This window comes from Neovison vison, chromosome 13 (genome assembly GCF_020171115.1).
Source record: "Neovison vison isolate M4711 chromosome 13, ASM_NN_V1, whole genome shotgun sequence".
Lineage (NCBI taxonomy): Eukaryota > Metazoa > Chordata > Mammalia > Carnivora > Mustelidae > Neogale > Neogale vison.
Window position 1 is genome coordinate 13354288 of NC_058103.1, and position 24505 is coordinate 13378792.

The following is a 24505-nucleotide window of genomic DNA, read 5'->3' on the forward strand; positions in this document are numbered from 1 at the left end:
GGTTTCAGAATAAAAATCCAGACGACCATTAGACCATGATTGGCCTGCAAGGGTATAGAGCAAACTGTTGCATGGTTTGGGGAACACTTATCCAGGCAGGATCCTATTAGATTATTAGGGTCGAGCAGTCAAGATAAATTTATTATTCCCATTTTATAAGCAGGGACGCTAAGGCTCAGAGACCTTAAGTGACTTTTTCAAGGTTGCACAGTAAGTAAAGTTGGGGTTTGTTTAAAAACACTTTTAGTCCGAATTCCCTGCTTGGTCTACTTCAGTATGACGTGATAGTCACTCGATCAATACCTCCTAATTTTCCCTGTCAGAGGTTTATCATTTGCAGAAGTCCTTCCTAAGTGCTCTTTCGACATGGCTGACCCCATTCACAAGACTTGGGCGCTAACCCTGCATGGCAAATTGTATTTCAGGAGACGTGTGGAATGCTTTCTCCTGTCCTGCGTGCTCTTCTAGAAGTCTGTCACTCTTCCCTCCCCAGAGGCCGATGCAGTACGGCCCAAGGAAGGCTTTATAACTTAGGTTACTTCATGGTAGCCGAGGCGAAGTCATAAAAATTCCGTGCCCTTCTGCCTTGCTCTCTTGGGATGCTTGCTCTCGGAATCCCACCCCCAAGTAGTGCTGAAGCCCAGGCAGCCCACAGAGAGGGCCTGGCCCCTACCCTGGCTGAGCTCCTGACCACCAGCCATAGCTAACTTGCGAGCCCTGGGGAGCATCTGGAAAGGAGAGCCTCCTGTCCCCAGGGGAGCCACCTCAGCGGAGACTGCACGGGGCCAAACGAGGTGAGCCCATCTGGCTCTGCCTGGATGGCAGATTGCTGAGCAAGATAAGCAATGTTGTTTGGGGGCAGGTTTTTTCTGGGGGGTGGAGCTGGGGGGGCTTCTTGTTTTGTTTTGTTTTGTTTCTGCAGCAACCGTAGCTGATACATCTGGGAATCTCATCATTGTTTTAAAAATAAGTCTGCATGAAAATCATATTCATTTGGCTAAGTACCTACTATGGGCCAGACATGTTCCCAGGGGCTTGGGATGTGTCCGCAAACAGAATCGATAAGGTCCTTGCCTTATCTACAGGGAAGAAGCTTGTAGTTCAGCCAGGGGCACAGACGCTAGGTAGTAAGTAAACCATCTAGTTGGGAAGCCCGGGTGGCTCAATCAGTTAAGTGTCTGCCTTCAGCTCAGGTCATGATCCCAGGGTCCTGGGATGGAGCCCGCCATCGCTCAGCCCCTGCTCAGCGGGAAGCCTGCTTCACCCTCTCCTTCTGCCTGCCGCTCGCTCCCCCTGCTTGTGCGAACTCTCTCTCTCTGACAAATAAATAAATAATATTTTAAAAAAAAAAAAGCTATAGTAAATGGAATCGACTCTAATTTCCCTTTCTGTATTTTCATTGTTAGTGTATAAGAAAGCCCCTGATTTCTGTGCACTGACTTTGTATCCTGCCACGTTGCTGAATTGCTGTATGAGTTCTAGTAGTTTGGGGGTGGAGTCTTTTGGGTTTTCCATATAAAGAATCATGTCATCTGCGAATAGAGAGAGTTTGACTTCTTCATTGCCAATTTGGATACCTTTTATTTCTCTTTGTTGTCTGATTGCTGTTGCTAGGACTTCTAATACTATGTTGAACAAGAATGGTGAAAGTGTGCATCCTTGTCTTGTTCCTGATCTCAACGGGAAGGCTGCAAGCTTTTTCCCATTCAGGATGATATTTGCTGTGGGTCTTTCATAGATAGATTTGATGAGGTTCAGGAATGTTCCCTCTATCCCTATACTTTGAAGCGTTTTAATCAGGAACGGATGCTGGATTTTGTCAAATGCTTTTTCTGCATCAATTGAGAGGACCATGTGGTTCTTCTCTCTTCCATATTAATTTGTTGTATCAGATTGATTGATTTGAGAATGTTGAACCATCCTTGTAGCCCAGGAATGAATCCCACCTGATCATGGTGGATAATCTTTTTAATGTACTGTTGGATCCTGTTTGCTAGGATCTTGTTGAGAATCTTAGCATCCATATTCATCAGTGATATTGGTCTGAAATTCTCCTTTTTGGGAGGGTCTTTGCCTGGTTTGGGGATCAGGGTAATGTTGGCTTCATAGAAAGAGTCTGGAAGTTTTCCTTCTGCTTCAATTTTTTGAAACAGCTTCAGGAAAATAGGTGTTATTTCTTCTTTGAAAGTTTGGTAGAATTCCCCAGGGAATCCGTCAGGTCCTGGGCTCTTGTTTTTTGGGAGATTTTTGATCACTGCTTCAATCTCGTTACTAGATATTGATCTATTCAGGTTGTCAATTTCTTCCTGGTTCAATTTTGGGAGTTTATAGTTTTCCAGGAATGCATCCATTTCATCTAGGTTGCTAAGCTTATTGGCATATAACTGTTGATAATAACTTCTGATGATTGTTTCTACTTTCTTGGTGTTAGTTGTGATCTCTCCCTTTTCATTCATAATTTTATGAATTTGGGCTTTCTCTCTTTCCTTTTGGATTAGTGTGACCAATGTTTTATCGATCTTATTGATTCTTTCAAAAAACCAGCTTCTAGTTTCATTGATACGTTCTACTGTATCTCTGGTTTCTACCTCATTGATCTCAGCTTTAATCTTGATGATTTCCCTTCTTATGTGTGGAGTTGGTTTGATTTGTTGTTGATTCTCCAGTTCTTTAAGTTGTAGAGATAGTTGGTGTATTCTGGATTTTTCTATTTTTTTGAGGGAGCCTTGGATGGCTATGTATTTTCCCCTTAGGACCGCCTTTGCTGTATCCCATAGGTTTTGGACCAAAGTGTCTTCATTCTCATTGGTTTCCATGAATTGTTTCAGTTCTTCTTTGATCTCCTGGTTGATCCAAGCATTCTTAAGCAAAGTGGCCTTTAGCTTCCAGGTGTTTGAGTTCCTTCAGAACTTTTCCTTGTGATTAAGCTCCAGTTTCAAAGCATTGTGATCTGAGAATATGCAGGGAATAATCTCAGTCTTTTGGTATCGGTTGAGTCCTGATTTGTGACCCAGTATGTGGTCTATTCTGGAGAAGGTTCCGTGTGCACTTGAGAAGAATGAGTATTCTGTTGTTTTAGGGTGGAATGTTCTGTATATATCTATGAGATCCATCTGTTCCAATGTGTCATTCAATGCTCTTGTTTCTTTATTGATTTTCTGCATGGAGATTCCTCAAGAAATTAAAAATAGAACTTCCCTATGACCCTGCAATTGCACTCCTGGGTATTTACCCCAAAGATACAGATGTCATGAAAAGAAGGGCCATTTGTACCCCAATGTTTATAGCAGCAATGGCCACGGTCGCCAAACTGTGGAAAGAACCAAGATGCCCTTCAACGGACGAATGGATAAGGAAGATGTGGTCCATATACACTATTGAGTATTATGCCTCCATCAGAAAGGATGAATACCCAACTTTTGTAGCAACATGGACGGGACTGGAAGAGATTATGCTGAGTGAAATAAGTCAAGAAGAGAGAGTCAGTTATCATATGGTTTCACTTATTTGTGGAGCATAACAAATATCATGGAGTACAAGGGGTCTTAGAGAGGAGAAGGGAGTTGGGGTAAATTGGAAGGGGAGGTGAATCATGAAAGACTATGGACTCTGAAAAACAACTGAGGGGTTTGAAGTGGTGGGGGTGTGGGAGGTTGGGGTACCAGGTGGTGGGAATTATAGAGGGCACAGATTGCATGGAGCACTGGGTATGGTAAAATAATAATGAATACTGTTTTTCTGAAAATAAATTAATTAATTTAATTTTTTAAAAAAAGCATCTAGTAGGTGAAAGGGGATAAATGCTTTTAAAAGGTTAACAAGTAGAACGGGGAAAGGAGTAGAACAGGAAAAGGAGTTGGGAGCACAGCATGGGGACGTACACTGTGCTCCTTGTGTGGTCAGAGAAGCCTCGGTGAGAGGGTGATGGAGGGTTTGGCCCGTGGGTTCTGGGGAAGCAGCTGAGTGGGGAGTGTGCTCCGAAGACAGAGTCTCATGGGGCCTTGTAAGGACGTTGGCCACTTCAGGGTTCTGAGCAGATCTGACCTGACGGGCACGTGTGGCGGCTCTTTCCGCCACGTGGGGACGCAGCCACAGGAAGGAAGGGTGACAGCAGGGAGAGCAGTGAGGGACCCAGGAGGAGATGGTGTCCAGGCAGCAGCTGGATGGAGATGCAGGGGTCTGGGCTGTGGGAGCACGTGGAGTCTGGAGATAGGAAAGGGGCCCTGAAGGAGATTTGGTGATAGGCCAGGTGTGATGAGCAAAGGAATAGCACATACAAAAGACCCAGGGAGTAAGCAGGGAGAGGCTGGGGGATGGACTTTCTACAACCTGCCTTTCTACTTTCTACAACCTGCTGAGAGGCCTGAACTTTACCATTCAAAACAGGACACGCCTGGAGAGCTGCAATGTGTTTGGAGAACCCGAATGTTTAAGTGTTTGCATAACCTTTGAAAATCATTCTGTGGTGCTTTCTAAATTCTGGTGCCCTGGACCAGAACCCTGGTCACTCTTACTCCCTTCCGACTCCAGAATCTCCATGGGATCTACAAACAGGAAGAGGGATATGGTTTGCCGTTGACGGTCCCTGGAGTGAAGAGCAGAGAACTGTCAAGCCAACGTATTCAATGGGTCCTCGACGTGGACAACATGATCAGCAAGGACAACAGCAGGATTTGGGGTGGAGAATAAAATCGTGTCAAGTCTTTCACAAATGAGAAGGAATGAACAAAAGTAGAGATGAGAGGCCACAGGAGGAGTTGAGAGAAGCCTCAAGTCCTCAGGAATTTTTACACAAGAAAAAGAAGAAATGTCCCAAAGGGCAAGTAAGATGCCTACTTTCCCCTCCTCACCCCAGTTGAGGTGGTGGGGTCGGGGAGGGGTGCCCAAGGGCTCAGTCAGTGAAGAAGTAAGCCTCTGACTCCTGATTTCAGCTCAAGTCATGATCTCAGGGTGATGAGATCAAGTCCCACATCAGGCTCTGAGCTCATCCAGGAATCTGCTTGAGAGTCTCTCCTTCTCTCCCTTGCCTCCGCATTGTCCTCTCTCTCCTTCTCCCTCCCTCCCTCTAAAAAAAAAAAAAAAAAAGCCCTGGAAACAACTCTAGGGGAGTGAGAAGCGAAGACCAGGAGGTCGGGGGTCCTTCTGTGCTTAGCTGAGGGCTTTTACACCAATGGCGCTAGAGAACAGGGGTTCCAGATGTGTGCATGGCAAAGGGCAAAGAGGCTGACTAAGAGAAGAAGAAGCTCAAAGCAACAAAAAATGAGACAGAAGTAACGGGGATTCAGAGGCATTTGGGTTTTATTCACTAAGGATGGAGGAGAAGTACCTGCTCCCAACATTTCTAGCTCGAGTTAAGGTCATCTCATACATATTTGTGGGTTATCTGGATAAAAGGGTAGATGGATGGATGGATAGGTAGATGGATGGGTGGGTGGTTGGATGGATGGATGGATGGACGGACAGACAGACAGATGGGAAGTTTAATTTCTCTCTGGAAGAGTCAGCCTCACTTGAAATGGTGCTCTTTCTCAGAGAACCCTAGCAGGATCCGTTCGCTCCCAGCCCTCCCCTCATATTGGAAGCAATGGATGGTGAAGGGGAGGCCCCCTGAGCATTCTTGGCTCTCTCAGGACCAATCTCTTACTGAGGCCTGCAGGTCTTCCCTCTCTCGCTGGCCAGGTACCTCTCATTGCCTACCTGTAATGGGTCCTGGATCCTCTCATTAAAGACCATGTGACTGTTGAAGGGCCCCCCTCTTGCTGCAGCAAGACCTCATCTCTGACTCAGAAGCAGAAAACCCAGTGGGCATAACATCTACCACTTTCAACCCTTTAGAAATAGGATAGTAAAGGTATTGGTAAAAAGGAGTCCACTCTTGTCCAGCTTTTTCCAAGATCAGGGGTTGTCAGCTTGATGAGGGCTTATTCAAACACCAATAGCTGGAGATTATGATTCCAGAAGATAGCCATGGTCCCGAGAATGTGCATTTCTAACAAGCTCCCAGGTGAGACTCATGCTGGGACCACACGTTGAAAAACACCGTCCTGCATGGTTAGTTGAATGTGGGGATTCTTACGTGTGCAGGATGACACTGAGTGGGACAGGGTAAGTAGATGTGGAAGGCACCAGGTGTGTCCTTGAGAAATAAAAGGGGGGCAGTGATGGGTTAACCAATTCCTGCCTTCTGCTGAGGTTGCTGTCTGGCTTTTGAGAGTGGTGCAAATTGCCAGCTGGGGGATTTGGAGAAGTCTATGAAGGAGAGTACTAGAAAGACAGAATGACAGGCTGAGGGGCACCTGGGTGGCTCAGTGGGTTGAGGCCTCTGCCTTCAGCTCAGGTCATGATCCCAGGGTCCTGGGATCAAGTCCCACATCGGGCTCTCCTCTCAGCAGGGAACCTGCTTCCTCCTCTCTCTCTGCCTCCTTGTGATCTCTGTCTGTCAAGGAAAGAAAGAAAGAAAGAAAGAAAGAAAGAAAGAAAGAAAGAAAGAAAGAAAGACAGGCTGAAGCTGGCCCTGAAAGAGAGAAATTGGGGATGGGGAGGGATGGGACTCGGAGGGGAAACATCGCCTATCATGCAGCACTTGGATACGTGTTTTTAGGGAAGGTAGGACAGTGGGCTCCAGACCTCCAGGCTTGCACTGCAACACAAGGCCGAGGTAGCCTGGGGAGGGCCTGTCATATTCAGATAACACAGCACATAATACGAAATAAAACAGATTAGGGCAGTGTTAAAAGGCAATCGTCCACATAACCTAAAGGAAATGCAAAGTGTGTGTCATTCCCAAACTTCATGAAGGGGCTCAATGGACCCAGATAACATCTCTTTCAAAGAGCCCTCTCTTTTCTCCTTTCTGTTTCTCTCACCCACTGGAGCCTTTCCATGCTGTTTCTTCTCCATCACCTCCACCCTAAACAGAGCCAAACAGGAAAGCCTTCCAGTATTACTGAACTTGGCTTCCTTGTATCTCCCTCCCACTTTCTTTCCCCGCGTAGTGGCCAAAACCCAGTAATGCTGTGGTTTACAAGGACCCTCCTTTGAGGATCAAGGCAGGGGGTGGGGTTGGGCAAGGAGACAGAGGGGTCAAACTAGAATTGTTTTGGGCAAGCAGGCGAGGCAGAAATTTGGGAAAGGCATGCTCTCAGTTGGGTTTTCTGCACAGATCTTGGCTTGTCCCCCCAAAACCAGGGCTCCAGCTGAGATGCTCTCAACCTTACTCAGCAAAATCGCCATCTTCTCTGAACCACCTGGTCCCCTCCAAGAGCCCCAGCCTGCATCTGGCACCTCCAAAACCTCCCTCACTATTTCTCAAATTACAGAGTAATTTCTCAAATTACTCTGAAGGCTAGAATCTTTTTCTCCCCTGACCAGGGCTCAGTGTACAGTTTGGCATGTCATATACAGTAACTTCCTTTGTGGTCTTCTACGTCCTTTGTTTTGTCTCTCACATGCTGGTTCCTCATGGTTATGCCTTCTGAGGGTTGGAACCATGGCTTTAAACCCCTATAACACCTACTGTCGGTGGTCTGCAGGTCCCAGAAGATAGTATTTAATCCAGAGACACATTCCTTTGTTCTGCTCCACTTAATTCTTGCCCTGCTGGTTGTCTTTCATCTGATCAGAGGCAAAGGGTTCAGAGGCTCTATGACAGTCTGAATGATGTATATGCAAGTGTTGGATCATGCATGTGGCCAACATTTTTAAGTACTCATGTGATACATTGCTACCAGGGTACTATAGACAGGAATTAGAGGGGAAGGTCCATGTGTGTTAGGATCTTGCAGTATAGTTGGAAAGCATGGAAACAAGGATCTTTTATGTAGAGAAGGTGCCTGAGTTTTTCAGCAGCCAGAATCCTCAGAGTGGACCGTGGACCGTCTGTGGTTTGGGATTATCTGTTCTGCCTACCTCTGGTTTGCCTTTGAACTTGACCTTAGTAATCCTGGTAGATATTATCCACTGTCCCTGTCTCAAGTTTGGTTTCCTAGTTCATCAATGGCGGGTTCTCTTCTGGCAACTATATGGTCCAAGGGAGTGAGAGGTGTTGTTTAAAGAGAGAGGGGAAGCCTCTGCCTTCGTCTCTCACCTTTGGGGGGTAAAGACGTGTCACAAGCAATGGGCCCTGTGAGCTAGCTTCCTGACTGCAACACATAAGAGAAAAGTTCATGGAGAAGATAAGACATCCAAGAGTAAAGGTCCTGGGAGAGACCTGGCATCATTGTCTTAACCAAATCTATGTATATTCTTCAGTCTATATCAGAAATCACTATTCCTCCCTCAGTACCATAGCTTTAGCACACATCCCTGAGGATCCCACCTGGTCCTTGCTCCTGCCTCTTCCCCCCCTTCTCCACCTGGCAGAACAGAATAATTGATCTCACCCCGCTAAAGGACCCCTGCTTCTGCGGTAGGATTTAGAAGGAACTCATCCTTAATGGTGTCTACAGCTTTCTGAGCTCTGGCTTTGCTTGCTTCCTTACTCACACCTTTCACTACCCTTCCACCCTTCCCTGGAGCCATGAAAATGAATGACTCTGAGCCTGGATCCTGGAGCCAACATGTCTAGGTTCAAATCCCAGCTTCACAGACCATGTGACCTCAGGCAAGGTACCTAACCTTGCTCTGCCTCTCTTTCTCCACCTGTAAAATGGGGATAATGACAGTACCTGCTTCACTGGGTTTCTGTGCATGTAAATGAGTTGATTTGTGTGAAGTGTTTGGAACAGGGCCTGACATATGGTGAGCACTTTATCAATGTTTGCTGATTCTGTGGCTTTGCACGTGTTGCTTTCTCGTGCTGGGATGTCATCCCCCTATTAGTTAATTCCAGTTCATTCTTTAAGATTCAACTCAAGCATCACCTCCTCCAGCAAAGTGCTCCTGGTAACCAGGGCTGCTGTAAATGTCCTTTCCGTGTTCTTAGCATCCTGCAAATATAGCTGTCACTGCACTCAATGTGTTGAAGAACATCATTTGTTTACTTGCCCATCATCGCCCTGGGATTGTGACCCCTTGGCTGAGGAACAGCATCTCAGCAGGCTTTGAACACAGCAGTTAATGCAATCCTAAGACACAAGAGATTCTCCCATTGACAGAGAGGATGAAACCATCCTGAAATCCATTAAGTTAATACGTTTGTTCACCTGCTCACTTACTCCTTCATCTATTCAAAGAAGAAATTACTGAGCATCTGTGATGTATCAACTATATTTTCCATGTACTTTTGGATGATCTACCTGGAATTTCTGTGTCAGCCCTTGCAGCTAGCTGGGACAAGAGAAGAAGTAGATTTTGAGCTATAGTTACTCACCACCTGACTTTTAAAAGAGAAATTTTGGAGACCAGAAGTCTTACTGATAACTGAGTGAGCTATTTCTCTCAAATTCAAAGCCCTGTTGTAAGCTCCAGACTTCCCAGCTGGGCTCAGACAAGGCTGCAGGACACAGTGTATTGGATTATTTCAGCTAAAACACTCAATGGAACAGAGAGGCAACCCAAGGAATGTGAGAAGATATTCACCAATGACACTACAGACAAAGGGCTGATATCCAAGATCTATAAAGAAATCCTCAAACTCAACACCCCCAAAACAGATAATCATGTCAAAAAAGGGCAGAGGACATGAACAGACACTTCTCCAAAGAAAACATACAAATGGCTAGCAAACACGTGAAAAAATGTCATCATCACTAGCCATCAGGGTGATTCAAATCAAAACCACACTGAGACACCACCTTACACCAGTTAGAATGGCCAAAATTAACAAGACAAGAAACAACAAGTGTTAGCAAGGATGTGGAGAAAGGGGAACCCTCTTGCACTGTTGATGGGAATGCAAGTTGGTGCAGCAACTTTGGAAAACAGTGGAGATTCCTTAAGAAATTAAAAATAGAACTTCCCTATGACCCTGCAATTGCACTACTGGGTATTTACCCCAAAGATACAGATGTAGTGAAAGGAAGATACATCTGTACCATAATGTTCATAGCAGCAATGGCCACAATTGCCAAACTGTGGAAAGAACCAAGATGCCCTCAACAGGTGAATGGATAAGAAAGATATGGTCCATATATACAATGGAATATTACACAGTCATCAGAAAGGGTGAATACCCAACTTTCGTATCAACATGGATGGGACTGGAGGAGATTATGCTGAGTGAAATAAGTCAGGCAGAGCAAGTCAGTGATCATATGGTTTGACTTACCTGTGAAGCATAAGGAATAACATGGAGGACATTAGCAGAAGGAAAGGAAAAGTGAATTGGGGTAAATTAGAAGGGGAGACCAAGCTTGAGAGACTGTGGACCCCGAGAAACAAACTGAGGGTTTTGGAGGGGAGGGTGGTGGAGGGTGGTGGATGGGTGAGCCTGGGGGTGGGTATTAAGGAGGGCACGTATTGCATGGAGCACTGGGTGTTGTACATAAACAATGAATCTTGGAACACTGAAATAAAATAAAAGTAAAGTAAAGTAAAAGTAAAAAAATAAAAAATAAAAATAAACAGGCATAATAGAAAATATTCTTCCAAAAGAACTACTCAAACCCCCTTTTTTAATCAGTTGCCACAATACTTCTCAAGTTTTTATGCTGCCTTCTTAGGTATATTTCCTCAATGTAGATTCAAAGTGCTGACAGTTCTATTTCGAGAAAAATGCTTTTCTTCCCTCCTAAATATAGAAACCTTTTTGTTTGCGTGGAAGCCCCACCTGGAAGTCTGATGGAACTGACCCCAGCACCTCTTTCTCCTTCCCTCTTTAGTAAGAAAGCCTCATTTTTGGCTGAGCACAGTGTTGCCCATTGTAGAAGACTATTTTCCAGCTTGCCTTGCAGGGAGGTGTGGTCAGTAACTGAGTTCTGGCCAAAGACATGTATGGTTTCCTATTGCATCTGTAACAAATCACTGCAAATTCAGTGGCTTAATACAATACAGATGGAGGATAGGAGTCTGACATGGGTCTTGGAGAGCTAAAACCCAGCTATTGGCAAAACTGTATCCCTTCTGGAAGCTCTGAGGGAAAGTGTGTTTCCTTGTCTTTCCCAGTTTCCAGGGGCTGCCTGCATTCCTTTTTCCATAAGCTTCCTCTATCCTCAAAGTCGGCAGCTAGCTACCATTGCTCCCTCTCTCTCTATGCCTCTCCTTCCCTCCGTCACCTCTCTCTTCACTTATTCTTATGCCCTCTCTTTCTCTCCCTCTCTCTCTTTCTCTCTCACCCACACACACTCTCTTCTGCTCTGTCATCATATCTCTTCTCTCTGACACACCTTACCTCTCTTATAAAGATCCTTGCCATTACTTTGGATCCACCTGGATAGTCCAGGAATCTCTCCATCTTCAATGCCTTAATTGTATCTACAAAATCCTTCTTGCCATGTAGGGTAGACATCACAGTTCCAGGAATTAGAACATGGGCATCTTTGGGGAAGCATTATTCTGTGTTTCACGATGTGTAAATGGAGTCAGGAACTCCAGGAAAATGTACCTGAAGAAAGTATGTCAACTGGGAAAGGCATTTAGCTCTTGTGCCTTTCCTTCTTCCTCCTCCCTGAAGCTGGGAATCGATGCCTGATGCTTTGGCAGACTTTTTGAGCCAACAAGTGACCTTGGGGGTAGAAGCCAAGCACCAGGAGGGTGGAAGAAAAACATCAAGGCATGGATTCCTGAGGACCTATGGAACCACTACCTCTAGAATTCCTTTAACCAAATATAGTTCTGTCTTGGTTAAGTCACTGTCATTTCGTTTGGGTTTTTTGTTGGTTTTTGTTAGTTTGGTTTGATTTGTTTTGTTTTTGTGGAATGTCTCAGCGGAACCTCACCTCAATCCCTCAAAACGATACACAAGCCCCTACTTAATAAACTCCCAAGTCTGGCTCTCTGAATCCACTGCCCTCTACCAGCATGGGTCTGACCACTACTGAGAAAAAGCTTTAGAAAAATGGGCAGGGTTTTTAATCACGTATTGATCAGACTCCAGCCTTTAGTTCTGCCTGTAGGCTGAGCTGTGCAACCTCAAAATTAATTTTGGCTTTAACAATTCTTTCAGAGCTTCAACCATATTTTACTATAATAGCACCAGGAGAATCAGGGTGGGAAAGCATGGGCTAGTCCTAAATAACTTAAAATAAGACCTTAGGCTGCCCCCCACCCTTTAACATACACACAAATAATCTGCATTGGCTAACAGCAAGGTAACTTTCCATACCAAAGACCTGGGCTGACTTTCTATCGAGATTCAGTAGTGGCCCTAAGGAGTAACCAATCCTATCGAAACCAGCATCTGGAAGAAAAAGACGGCATAGTTATTAGCTACTCCAAAATGCAAATAATTGATTTTGGCCAACACTCTGTAATATATTCATCAGATGTTTATTGAAAATCCGTGATGCGCTCTGTGCAATGAGTCAGGGAGACAGAGCTTGGAAGATGGGGGTCACTCCCCTTAGAGACCCAGTGGAGAAGACAGACCAAGAAATGAGTGCAGTTGACTTTATTATTTTATTATTTCCATGGATCTTAAACTAAATTATGTGATCACTTACAGCAGCTCCCCTTGACTTGGGGTTCCTCACATAGCTCTTCCCATTTGTCATTTGGATCTTATTGTATTCTCTTTATTAATTCTAACAATATCCTTAATTATTCACCACCATAATCCTATTCCATTTTGGAAGTATCTAGCACTTGGGACAGGAGTGGTGATGAGACAATGAGGCCGGAAAGAATAAACTCATGTTGGGTTTTATACTTACTCTTTCCTAGTTATCAAAGGTTTCTTCATTTGAGAATATTCTCAGCATCTTCCCTAGACAAAAGCCAGCTTCTCTCTGTCTTGATTGGTATGAAATGAGGCTCGCACATCAGAAAGATGCCTGTCTCCTGACACCTTTCCACCCCAAATTCTTCTAACACGGGTGGGATCTGGAGCTTGAAGTCACCTCCCAGGCTGCATGACTATGTCCAGCGTTCACACAGCCGTGCCGGGTGACAGGCCAGCTCCAGAGTCGCACAAGATGCTTTCAGGGAGTCGGCTATCTTTTAGTGTTAGGAAGGCCAGCAAACATGTTTTAACTTATCATAAATCAGAAGAAAACACCAAAATCCTAACTGTCTCTTTGGCTTGGTCACTGGGTGGCGCTGTGAGGGACCCTAAATGGTGGTAGTATGGATTTTCCCCCCCAGTGGAGACCTGAGCAAGAGTTCTAACAGCTCTAACATCTGGTTCTGGTGGAGTCTGGCAGAGCAGATCCAGTGTGGAAGCTTCATTTTTCATGCTGGATTACCATGATCACGGGAGAAATCACAGAAGAGAGAAGCCCAGGCATTCAGAATAATGGAAGGCATTTCAGACTGAGGAAGGACAACATTGTGTCCCCATGCCAAACCTTCCTTCCAAAGCGGTTGTCTTCTCATCTACATTTTCTCCATGGCTGACCTCAACCAGTGCCCCTGCTTCCGTTCATTCCTACACACCAGTCACTCCCAAATAGCATCGCCAGCCTGCTCCCCCCCCAAAACTCCATACTCATTTGTCCAATGGCCAACTCAACACCTCCACTCTGATGACTTCCATGTATAGATCTCAGAGAAGGCGTGGCCAACAAAGGAACCCAGGCTTCCTCTCCAGTCTGCTTCTGTTGCTCAGTTAGTTGAAGTTCCCCCAGGCATGCGATTAGTTAAGCCAGAAACCTGGGAGTTAATCCTGACTACTCTTGTTCTGAGACTCCATGTTGCATCCATTGGAGAGGACCAGGAGCCCTGACTCCAAGGTAGCCTGGACCCCACTTGCTTCTCTCAATCCACCGCCACCATGGACCCCAACCAGCATCAGATTCCCCCAACCCACTGAAAATGACAGCTGCATGGTCTCCCGTCTTCTGCTCCCCTCCTTTTACAATCCGTTCTCCCAGGAGCCAAAGCCATCTTTGAAAAACATGCGCCATGGCAAGAGCTCATTCCTTTTTTCAGCTGCATAAGAGTCCATTTTGTGTACATACTACAGCTTCCTTATCTGTTTATGGACAGACACTCCCATGTCTTGGGCTGTTGTAAATAACACTGCAATAAACATATGGCGTGTGTGTATCTTTCCAAATTAGTGTTTTCATTTTCGTTGGGTAAGTACCCAACAGTAGAATTATCGGATCACAGGGTATTTCTATTTGTAATTTTTTGAGGAAGCGCTATACGGTTTGCGGGAGGTCCAGGCTTACAGTTATGGGAGGAAGAGGACACAGGGTCGTAAGGCACAGCATAAGGAATACAGTCGATGGTATTGGATGGTGGCAGTAATGGCTACACTTGGGATGAGCTCGGTGTCACATATGGACTTGTGCAATCACTGTGTTGTATGCCTGAAACTAACCTCGCATTGTGTATCAACTACACTCAGATAAAAACCTTAAAATAAATCCATAAATCCATAAAAGGAATGAAAGCCCACCCCAGACCCCTCCCCTTCTCAGAGCCCTCCAGACACTTCCCTGGGTGCTGTGGCCCCTCCCTCTTCAGTCTCAGCCAGCCTGGCCTGCATCCCCAGTCTCACTGGGGGTCTTTGCATCCCCTGCTCTTCCTCCAAATATCACACAACCCGTCCTTCCTACTGCTCAGGCCCGCGGGGAAATGCCATCCGCTCCCCTCCCAGCCTCTGCAGTCCGCAGTCTCCCTCTCTCCTGTCAGCCCATTCTCACTGTTGCGCTGGCTGGCTGCTGTTGTTGTCTTTGTGTGGCTTGCTCCCTAATTGCCAGACTTGTCCATGAAGTCATGAGCTTGGAGAGGCCGTCACACCTCCAGATGAGGAACAGCAGGGGGCATAGCAGGAGCTCAATCAAATAAACGAATGAAGAAGCCATTAGGCTCTGAGCCTCCGTTTCCCCAGCTGTAAAGTGGGAGCACCTGGTAAAGGCTCAGGGGTATTAGGACGATGACTTAGGGCTGGCATGTGTGCAGCCCCTTTAAGCCCTACATCCCCTTAGAACTGTAAAGTATCTGTCTCAAGAGAACCAGGACATCAGAGCAAAATCCTCCAGCCCTGCGTTCTGCTGAAGTAAAGCATGCTACAGAATTAGCACGCCTGAACCATGCTTTAAAGATAGGCCTTATAATAAATGCTTTCTCCCCTCCCCTTCTGAGCTGGATCCTCTCCCTGTGTCCCTCCAGAGCCCCCTCCATCATTCCCACCCCGCTCTGCATGCTCAGAGGTTCCCACTGTGGGCTGCACTAACAGGTCCCCTTGCTCCCTGGCTATTTGTAGCAGATCAGGCCCGAATGACACCAGCAGGACGTCAGTGTAAAGGAGAGGTCACAGCATCTGATCCTGTTAGACCTAGTGCTAGAAACTTCTCTCGCTGATGCTCCAGCTCTAGATGGCTTCATCATCCCTTAACCAGACCACAGCTCTGTCTGTGGCCCCTAACTGTGGTGTTTACAGGGGGCTCCCTGCTCCCCTCCAGGACCTCACTGACATGGCGTCCGGATGAAGTTGCCAATATGTCTATTTATAAATAAATAAATACTCTTAAAAAAAAAAAAAAAGGATGAGCTTCTCCATCAGAACAGAAGGAAACAGAGAAGCTGGGAAGAGCCACATCAGAATGGCAGTGAGCTCCCCTTAGGGCCTGTTGCATGGGCCTGGACAGGAGTGGAGAGAGAAGCAGGATTCCAGGTAGGGGGCCTTTCCCTGGGAGAGCAGCTCCAGATTGCAGTTCGGACAGATGCAGGGGTCCACACGGGGTGTAGGTGGAAAGTAGACCCAGGTGGTGTCTCTAACCTCATTTCTAGCAATCATAACAGAATGCTAGGGAGCTTCTGTGATGGACCCCACTTCACAGGTAGGTCAGCTGGGGCTCTGTGTGGCGGAGGGACTCATCCAAGGGGATGCTCTAGCAAGGGGCGGAGCCAGGCCTTGAACCCTGGTCCGTCTGATGGCCAAAATTCGCCACATCATGCTGGAACTGTTCTTTGACAAAGCCCAGAGGCAGGCTCCCGGGGACTGGAGCTGGAATCAGTGCAAAACTGATCAAATCTTTGCTCACGAACCTGTGTGTGCCAGACTCTGCTTGAACCCTGGCTTGCTCACACGTCCTCCTGAGCAAGCCTCGCCCATCCCACGCTGGTGGCAGATGTCCGGTGCACTTGGCAGTCTTGAAGCATTAAAGCGTGCGGCGGAACTGGATGAGTATAACCACGTGCTAGTGCAGACGGATGGATCACGTTCCAGAGAAGCGACCACAGCCCACAGACCTGGGCATCATAAAGTCTCTTCCCTCCTGCTCCCCTCAAGAAAGCCTTAGCCCCCCAGATTAACTTCAGTGTACATGCCTGTGCTCATGAACCACGTTTCAGATCCAGAATTTGCACAAAGGAGATGGCCATTAGACAATACTGGGAGGCAATGTAGCCCTGATGCCCGCCCCCGACAGAGTCCCCTCCGGGCCTCCCCAGAACCTCCCCAGATCGCTTAACCGCCCTCAGAGCATTCGTAATGCTCTCTGATGGGTGCTGCTGGAGGCCTGGCATTAGCTCCCTTCTCCCCAGGAGCCCCCAGTCTGCTAGCCCATCATTCCTGCCTTTGGATTGAGGCGAGCCTCCGTGGCCACCACCCTCTGGGAACAGAGGCCACGCCCCCAGAGGCCGTGTCCTCCGTGTCTCCCTGCACCAAGGCCCAATCAGCATAACGGTGCTCAGCCTTCTCTTTAATAAGCTGATTGAGAAGCTAAATCCTGAGTGCTCCCCAGCCTCCCCAGAAGCTAATGATTGACAAAACTAATCTCTCCTCTGCCCCCACGCCTGCCGCCACCCCATCCTCTTGCAAATCATGTACTCGGCTGCTGACAATTAGAAGGCCTGGGATTGGGACGCAGGAGGGTGATGAGGTTATGAATCAATCGTGGGGGCTTGGATGAGATAACAAACCGGGGGGCCCAGACACCTCACTGCAACCCTCAGAGCCTCCTGGTTGATTTATGAGTTGGTAATAACCTCGCCTGGTCTCCTGCCCCCTATTATTTTTCATAATGCACAGGGAAGCTTTAAATTTCAGAGAATGGGGAAACACAGGATCTGAGCCGGGGAGGCTGGACTTGGGGAGAGGCCCACTAGGGGGTCCCTGGCAGCCGGCCCTCCTTCCTGCGGTGTGGGCCCTGGGTCGCTGAGGGGCGCAGTGGCCACATGCCCATGGAGGCCGGCAAGCCAGTTTACAGGGCCTGGAAGAAAACCCCAGGGAAGCGGCCCTGCCAGGCCCCGGTTTAGGAGTGGATGCAGTGGTGATGCATGGGTCCCACTGGGTTCAAAATTATATTTGGCGTGTCTGGATTTCATTCCTCCAACCTGTTCAAAACCAAGTCAGACTCTGCGGAAGCCTGTGAAGAAGGGAGAATCACACAGTGGATCAAAGCCAGTCAAAGGCAGTTTGAACTCTGCAGTCTAGAAGCCGGTGGAGTGAGCAGAGGGACAGGCGAAGAGGCAGGAGGGCGACGGTGGCTGTCAGCCCCAAAGGAGAGAGTCGAAGACCGCCTTTCCTGTGCTCACCGTCCTCTTCAGGTGACAGCCAGGGTTGCACAAAGAAAAGAAGGAGGCTTGGGCTTGCTGCTTCCTATTTTTTCAAGCGTTCATTTGTGAAGCTTTCTTTATACGAGGAAAGAGGTGAATTTTAACAGAAAACCCCCGAAACTGTCCTTGAAAGCAGCGGTCACAAAACACCAATCTGCAGTTCGTGCTGGTTTGGGAGGAGGTTTTCAGGGGTCATGAAAATTGAGAGAAATTTCTTAAATGGAATGAATATGTGCATTGATTTGTAATGAACACATGTTATGTGATGTCTGTTGGAAGATAACTGTTGCTCAGTGAGCGTATAGGAAAGCCCAGCTCCACGCCGAAGAGAGGACAGTACGACCGGGTCCTGCTGTCTCAGAGTGAGAGTTCAGCAAGGGCTGGAGTTAAATGGTGTCGTCCCCAAAGTTCACATGTTGAAGTCCTAACCTCCATTATCTCAGAGCGTGACCTCATTTGGCCAGGGGGTTATTTCAGATGAAATGAGTTAACATGAGCTAGTGAGGGTGGGCCCTGGTCCCTTGCGACTGATGCCCCCCTAAAAGGAAAAGTTGGACCCGAGGCACACCGCAGGGCGAGGCCCATGAGAAGAGGAAGACAGAGATCAGGATGATGTGCGGGCCAGCCAGCCGACACCAGGACTGCCAGAAAACCCAGAGAAGCAAGGAGAAAGGCCTGGAACAGAGCAGATTCTCCCTCGCCACCCTCGGAGGAGCCAACCCAGTCAGCACCCCGATTGCAGGGTCTGGCCTCCAGAACGGTGAACCAACCCATTTCTGCTGCTTGGGCCGCTTGGTTGCTGGTACTGTCTTACAGAAGCCCCAGAAAGCTCATGGAGAGGGGAAGGCAGGTGTGGCTCACGTAACCACAGCGCGGATGTCGACTTCCAGATGGAGAAGGAATCCCGTTGTCTGCAAGTGAAAGCCTAAGGGCCTGGCCTGGTGTGAAGAGCGGTGAAGGCTTCCTGAGCCAGTCGGGGCAGGAGTCAGCTAAGGGCAGAGGTGGAGAAAGGGGAGCGCGTGACCCGCCCAGGGAACCGCTGAGGCAAAGGCCCTGCCGCGGGTCGTGGCTCATTCTGGGAATGGAAAGGCGGTCCGTGCGGCAGGAGAGGAGAGAAGGCAGAGGACGCCAGCGGGGGGATGTGTCCGGGACCAGTGCACCCAGAACAAGAATGAGCTCAGTTCATTATTTTGGACTGAATTGCCATGGGGTAAGGGCACGTGCTCTGCCTTCACCCTCTGAAGTTCCCAGCAGCTGCTGCTTTCCCAGGGGCATGCGGATGACTTGAGTGGACACTTGGCTCCAAGACAAGGTCCCGAAGACACAGACCCTGTCCATAGCCAGTGTGTACTAATGCTTACCCCGCATGGCCCATACAGCACTTCCTTGAATTCATGATCTCACTGTGCCCTTTAAGGAGGCAGAACTCCCCACCCCCATCCACCCATGAAGAAATGGAGGTTGGGGTGGCACGTGGTTCAGGGTCCAGCCCAGAGTCACACAGTCCGTAAGCGACGCAGCATGAATTGAACTCAAGTCCGACTTTATCAATACCATGCTTTCTTGCTTCATATGCTCGGTAAACAAGCATGTCTGTGAAGTTTGTCACGCTTTTCCTTGGAGAAACTCAAGCGCCTTGACCAAACGCTACTCTTCAGAATGCCACTAGACTGGTCATGGCACAGAGTTCTACCTCGTGACTCTCCTGTCTTTGTGCCAGCCATACACCATGCCCGGAGTCCTACAGTTTAACATCTCTTACGTAAGTTCAGCTTTCCCTGCTGGCTGGCTGTTGCGTTGTATGTATGTGTGTGTATTTTAAAGATTTACGTATTTATTTATGTATTTATTTATTTATTTGAAGGGGGAGGGACAGACGGAGAGGGAAGGAGAGAATCTCAAGCAGACTCCCCGATGAGCATGAAACCTGACACAGGGCTTGATTTCAGGACCCTGAGATCATGACCTGAGCTGAAATCAAGAGTTGGACACTTAACTGACTGAGCCACCCAGGCACGTGTGTGTGTGTGTGTGTGTGTGTTTTAACTAAGGCATAAAAGTAAAGGTCTAAAACTCTAACATGTCCTTCCCTTCACCTGCAAAGTGGAGATGGTAATAATATACTTACATCATGGGATTACTATAGTAGGGTCATTTCAAAGCCTGGAATACAGAAAGTGCTTAATGAATCATTAGCTCAATAGCTAATATTAGTAGTAATTATTATTACCACTAAATGAATGTCTCTGCTTCAGGAAAGAAAATGAGTACAGAGCATCCCTTTTCTAATTATTGTTCTGAGTACTGTTTGGAAAGCTACTGAGAATAAGAGAGGTAAAACATGTAGTGGACATGGTATCTGGTATGAGTTTTTCCTGGATTCCAGACTTGGCTCTTACAGGTATGTGGCCTCAGGCCTTTCTGGGCCCCATCTGTGAAATGACTACGCTAGTTATTATATTTCGCACAATTATTGTCGAGACGATATGCAATTTCGGCGTCAGGTGCCTGACTCTGGCCTAGTACCCAGTGGGCATGTGGGAATGTCTCCCTCCTTCACGAGTACTGGCCTGCACAGGGCACCCATGCAATAAGTGGCACAGAACTGCCCTCTTCACCCACAGGTACAGCAGAGACCTTGGAAGATATATGAGAAGCCCAGGGTGGCCTGGATCATAACCTTGACTGAGGAGTACCAGAAAGTCACTCATGGCAGGAACAATCTTGAGTTTTGTTGGGCTCCAGAAAGAGTTCACTCAAGTGAAGTTGTCTTTCCCCAGTGGTGAGGATTGACAAGTAAATTCTCCATTGCTTCAATTACCAGAACTCTGATTTATAAGCTACCAAGTTGCACATGACTTGAAATTTACAGGGGCCTCCAACCGGTCTTTTCTCAAGTTTACATAATCAGATTTTGGCTCAGGTTGATATAATACTTTGGAGACAATGGGGAAAGTATTTCAGGGGAGGAGGCCCTTAGCTTGTAACTTATTTGTACCTGGAAGTTCCAGGTATCCCTTAATCTTTGGGGGGGGTACTCAAAACACCTGAGGACAAGATAGTAAGGGTCTCCCCCAAACCAGAAAGAGAACTCCCTAAAGTATGAGAAGATCTTACCAGCTTACTCAAATCCAGTTTATACCGAGGGATGCAGATAGTCACCCTTAGTCCAGGACTACGGTGAGCAGCCCCGTTAGCGTCTACACAAGGCTCTGGAGCTGGCCCAATGGCCAGAGAGAGTGACAGCTTGAGGGTTAGGAGTGAGTCTCCCATTCTTTACTCCTCAGGGAAAAGGCAGCTTTGGGAGTCATGCCTTCATTCCTCTCTGCTCTTTCCCTGGGGAGCAGGACATGCCCAGGGCCTAGGACCAGCAGCCAAGGGTTCCCCTCACTCTCTCCACTGTGTGTCTGCAACCTGGCTCCCCACAGCCTGTCCACAGCAGTCTCAGAGGCCTGGGCACCCCTCTCTGTTCTTAAAATTGAAAAATGTTTTTCTCAAATATAGCATGTGTTCTCAAGAACAACATATTAATGTTCTTGAGCTCCAAATAATAAGGGCATGGAAAGAATAGAAACTTCCCATATTTTGACCCTCCTACCTCTCCAAGATCACTTCAACAGTTTAAATATTCTTCCAGAACTTTTCTTCCCAGTACCTGTACATACCTATACATACGTAATTAATGCGATACAAATGTAAATATGTGTTTCCTACTGTAAAAAGGTCACTTAAAATTTTTTAAATGTCATTTTACAATACACGCTGTGCTTGATCTACTTTTTCATTTAATACAGTAGGTATTATATATATGTATATATATATTTAAATATTTACAAATATTGTATGGATGAGCCATAATTAATTATTCAGTCCCCTACTTGAGAACTTCTGAGCTGTGTCTGAACAGCCTGCCCAGAGACACACTTACATGTAAGAGACACAATGGGAATACGTACATACAACACATACAGAAACAGAAAGTGCACCTTTAATGTATAACAAACCATGTGTGCTTGGGAGGAGTTTCAGGCGCCCTCTGGTATAGTTCATGGATATCCCTGGAGTATATGTGGATGTGTTAGCCTCAAAAAGAAAACTTTCAGCCAAGTGTCTTTAGAACCTCTGGGGATCAAGGGTAGCTATTCTGCATTTGTCCCTAGTGTTTCTTTCATTTCTTTTCTTTTCTTTTCATTTTTTAGTAACATATAATGTATCGTATTATATGATATGGGAAGGGTACAGGTCTGTGAATCGTCAGTTTTGCACAATTCACAGTGCTCACCATAGCACATATTCTCCGCAATGTCCATAATGCCCCTAATGTTTCTATACTGATTTTAAGTCCTGAGCAGGGCAGCTTAACTCAGATAAGAATGGAATCCAACAGTGGTAACAAAGGGCAACAGTTCATTTGAGAGAGAACAGAAAAATAATCTGCTTCAAATTCTTTTTAGAATAGGAGGGCAGGAATGATTGGGGGCCAGAGGGGGGAAAAAAGGAAGAAAGGAAAGAGAAAAAAGAAGAAAAATGCTTTCTGCTGGCCATTGCTTGCACTATTCTCTCCTGATTTGGCAGTGTAATAATTGTAGGTCTTTTAAAGGACATAATATTATGACAGATTTCCCTCCCTTACTTGTTCCCGGGGTTGAACATGCAACATTTACTTCCTGCCACGAGGCTGGAGGCTGGCCGCTCCTGGGTGAAGCCTGAAATACCCCACACCCAGGAGAACAAGAATGTCCGCCACGAGAGGCGTTGTTGTGTTTGCTGACATCCACCCTGCAGGCCCAGGGTGGGTGAGGAACAGCGGGGAGGTGGTGACGGCTGCAGACTGAGGGCAGTGACCCAGGACGGCCAGGGCATCTGGCTCGGCCCTCACTGGGGCTCGAGGACACTCACACCTGTCCCCAGACAAAAACCCTGAGTGTTGCAGTGGTCGCATCAGGGACAAGAAATCCAGGTCTGTGGTCCCCACATCACTAGGTAAAAAAGCAAGAGGCTTTTGTGACTTTCCCTTCTTGACCAAAATAAAAGAGGTAGCGGGAGGAGGTCTTAAATGTGATCCTTCAGCTCTGTGAATGCAAACCAGGGCCTGGTGGACTGGGGAGAGCAATTAGGCCAAACACGGAGTGCAAAAAACCAAAAGGGGGTAGAAATCTAGACAATGGTGCTGAAGTCTCGGGTGGAGTGGAGGGGGGAACGGATATGATAGCAAGGAAGGAGTTTCAATGTGAATGAATACTAATTAGTGACATGGATATTAATGATGACAGTAATTAACAGGGGAAAGGAAGGGCTGTCATTGTCCCAGGGTGAGTAATCAATCTTGGCAGGTGATAAATAATGGTTCAGCAAGCTCAGCAGAAAGATAATCCGCCTGCCCGGGGGAGAGCTGTTGCTGATGCTGGAAACCTATCCGTTTCCAGGCAACCCACAAAAAAGAACTATTTTTCTTTTGAGGAAAAAACAGGTTAGAGTCTCTCCCCCACCCCCAACTTGGGATTACAGTTCTTATTTGATTTCTGCTTTGTTCTTCATTTCCTAGGACAAATGTTGAACTTGTATAATTCGGAGGAGATGGACACACACACACAAACACACATCAGCACACACAGACATACTCTCCTTTCGCTCAAAGAATGTGAATGACTAGGAGGGGTTTTGATCCAAAGTTTAGCTCATAGATGGTATCTGGGAGCAAGACTGGGGAAAAGCTTACAGGTTCTGCTTCAGAGGTTGAAATGGCGGCTGGTCACACAGGATGGGGCCCTGGTTGTCTACTGCACAAAGCTCATTCCCCCTCCAGAGAGCTGGAGAGAAACAGGCCTGTGCTGTTCTCACCTCTGGAAACCATTCAAGTGTCTGGGAAACTTTATTTCTGGGAAAAAGGGCAAGCTCACTAAAGGTTTTCAGCTAGGACTCTGTTCTGGGAAAGCTATGGGGAGACCTTATCTCTCACACCAACCCTCAGACCCACACATGACAGGATTCAGACATCTAGAAAGGTTGCCCTTTTCAGGCTGCTTTCCATCAGACATTCCATCCTGAGGTGACAAAGCCACATTTCTAGATCTGCACTAGTTCCAAGTGCAATGGTTGAGAGACAAAGGTGAATTAACCGGAAGTACAGAACTTTCCAGAAGTTTGAACTCCTCTACTCCCCCGTTGGCTCCAGGTGTGACATCTTCAAAGGGAGGCAAACAAAAGGAAACATATTCAGAGACCTATGATCAAAATGGGAGGGGCTCTAAGTCATGTCATGGGAGGAAATAGCTGAGGGACCCAGGCGTGTTTCATCTCAAGGGAGGAAAACTCAGGAAGAATGCTGATAGTATATGGGACAGACTTTCTCCAGAGCAAGAAGGTCTGGATTTGTTTTTCTGTCATCAGAGGGCAAAACTTAGTCCAAAGAGAGGAATTCAGAAAGGGTCAAATTTCTGTTCAGAGAAATCAAAGATGATTTAACTAGGCCACGCTGCCTAGGGAAGAATCTGTGATTCCCAGGTACTAGGGTTTTTCCCAGTAAGATTATGGTACTTCCTGTCCAGGGATTAGAGATGTAGTTCCAGTATGGGCTAGGGTTGGAGTAGATAAGCTTTAAAAGTCCTTTCCAATTCTTATAATTTTATATTAGTTAAGGTAGTACTCAATATCAAAACAGATAAATCCCAACTTCTGGGGCGTAACACAACAGAGTTTATTTTTCAATCAAATCAGAGCCCAAAATGGGCATCAATTTTCATGGTTGTTCAGGATCCCAGGCTCCTTCCACCTTGCAGCTCTGCCCTCCTCTGGGTTCTTGGGGTTCTCTCCATTCAGCCAGCAGATAGGGAATGAAGGCTGTGTAGGGTCACATGGGAGTTTTTATGGTCCAAGCCTCGAAGTGGTATACATCACTTCTAGCCATATTCCATTGTAAGAACTCAATCTATACCCAATGGCAGACGAGTCTCGAAAT

The 24505-nt window shown here is 46.9% G+C and overlaps 1 protein-coding gene across 5 annotated transcripts in view; it reads left to right on the forward strand.

The window, feature by feature from the left end:
• Positions 1 to 24505, forward strand: part of RGS6 (regulator of G protein signaling 6) — a 553489-nt gene that overhangs the window by 437437 nt on the left and 91547 nt on the right. The gene's annotated exons all lie outside the window — the stretch shown is intronic.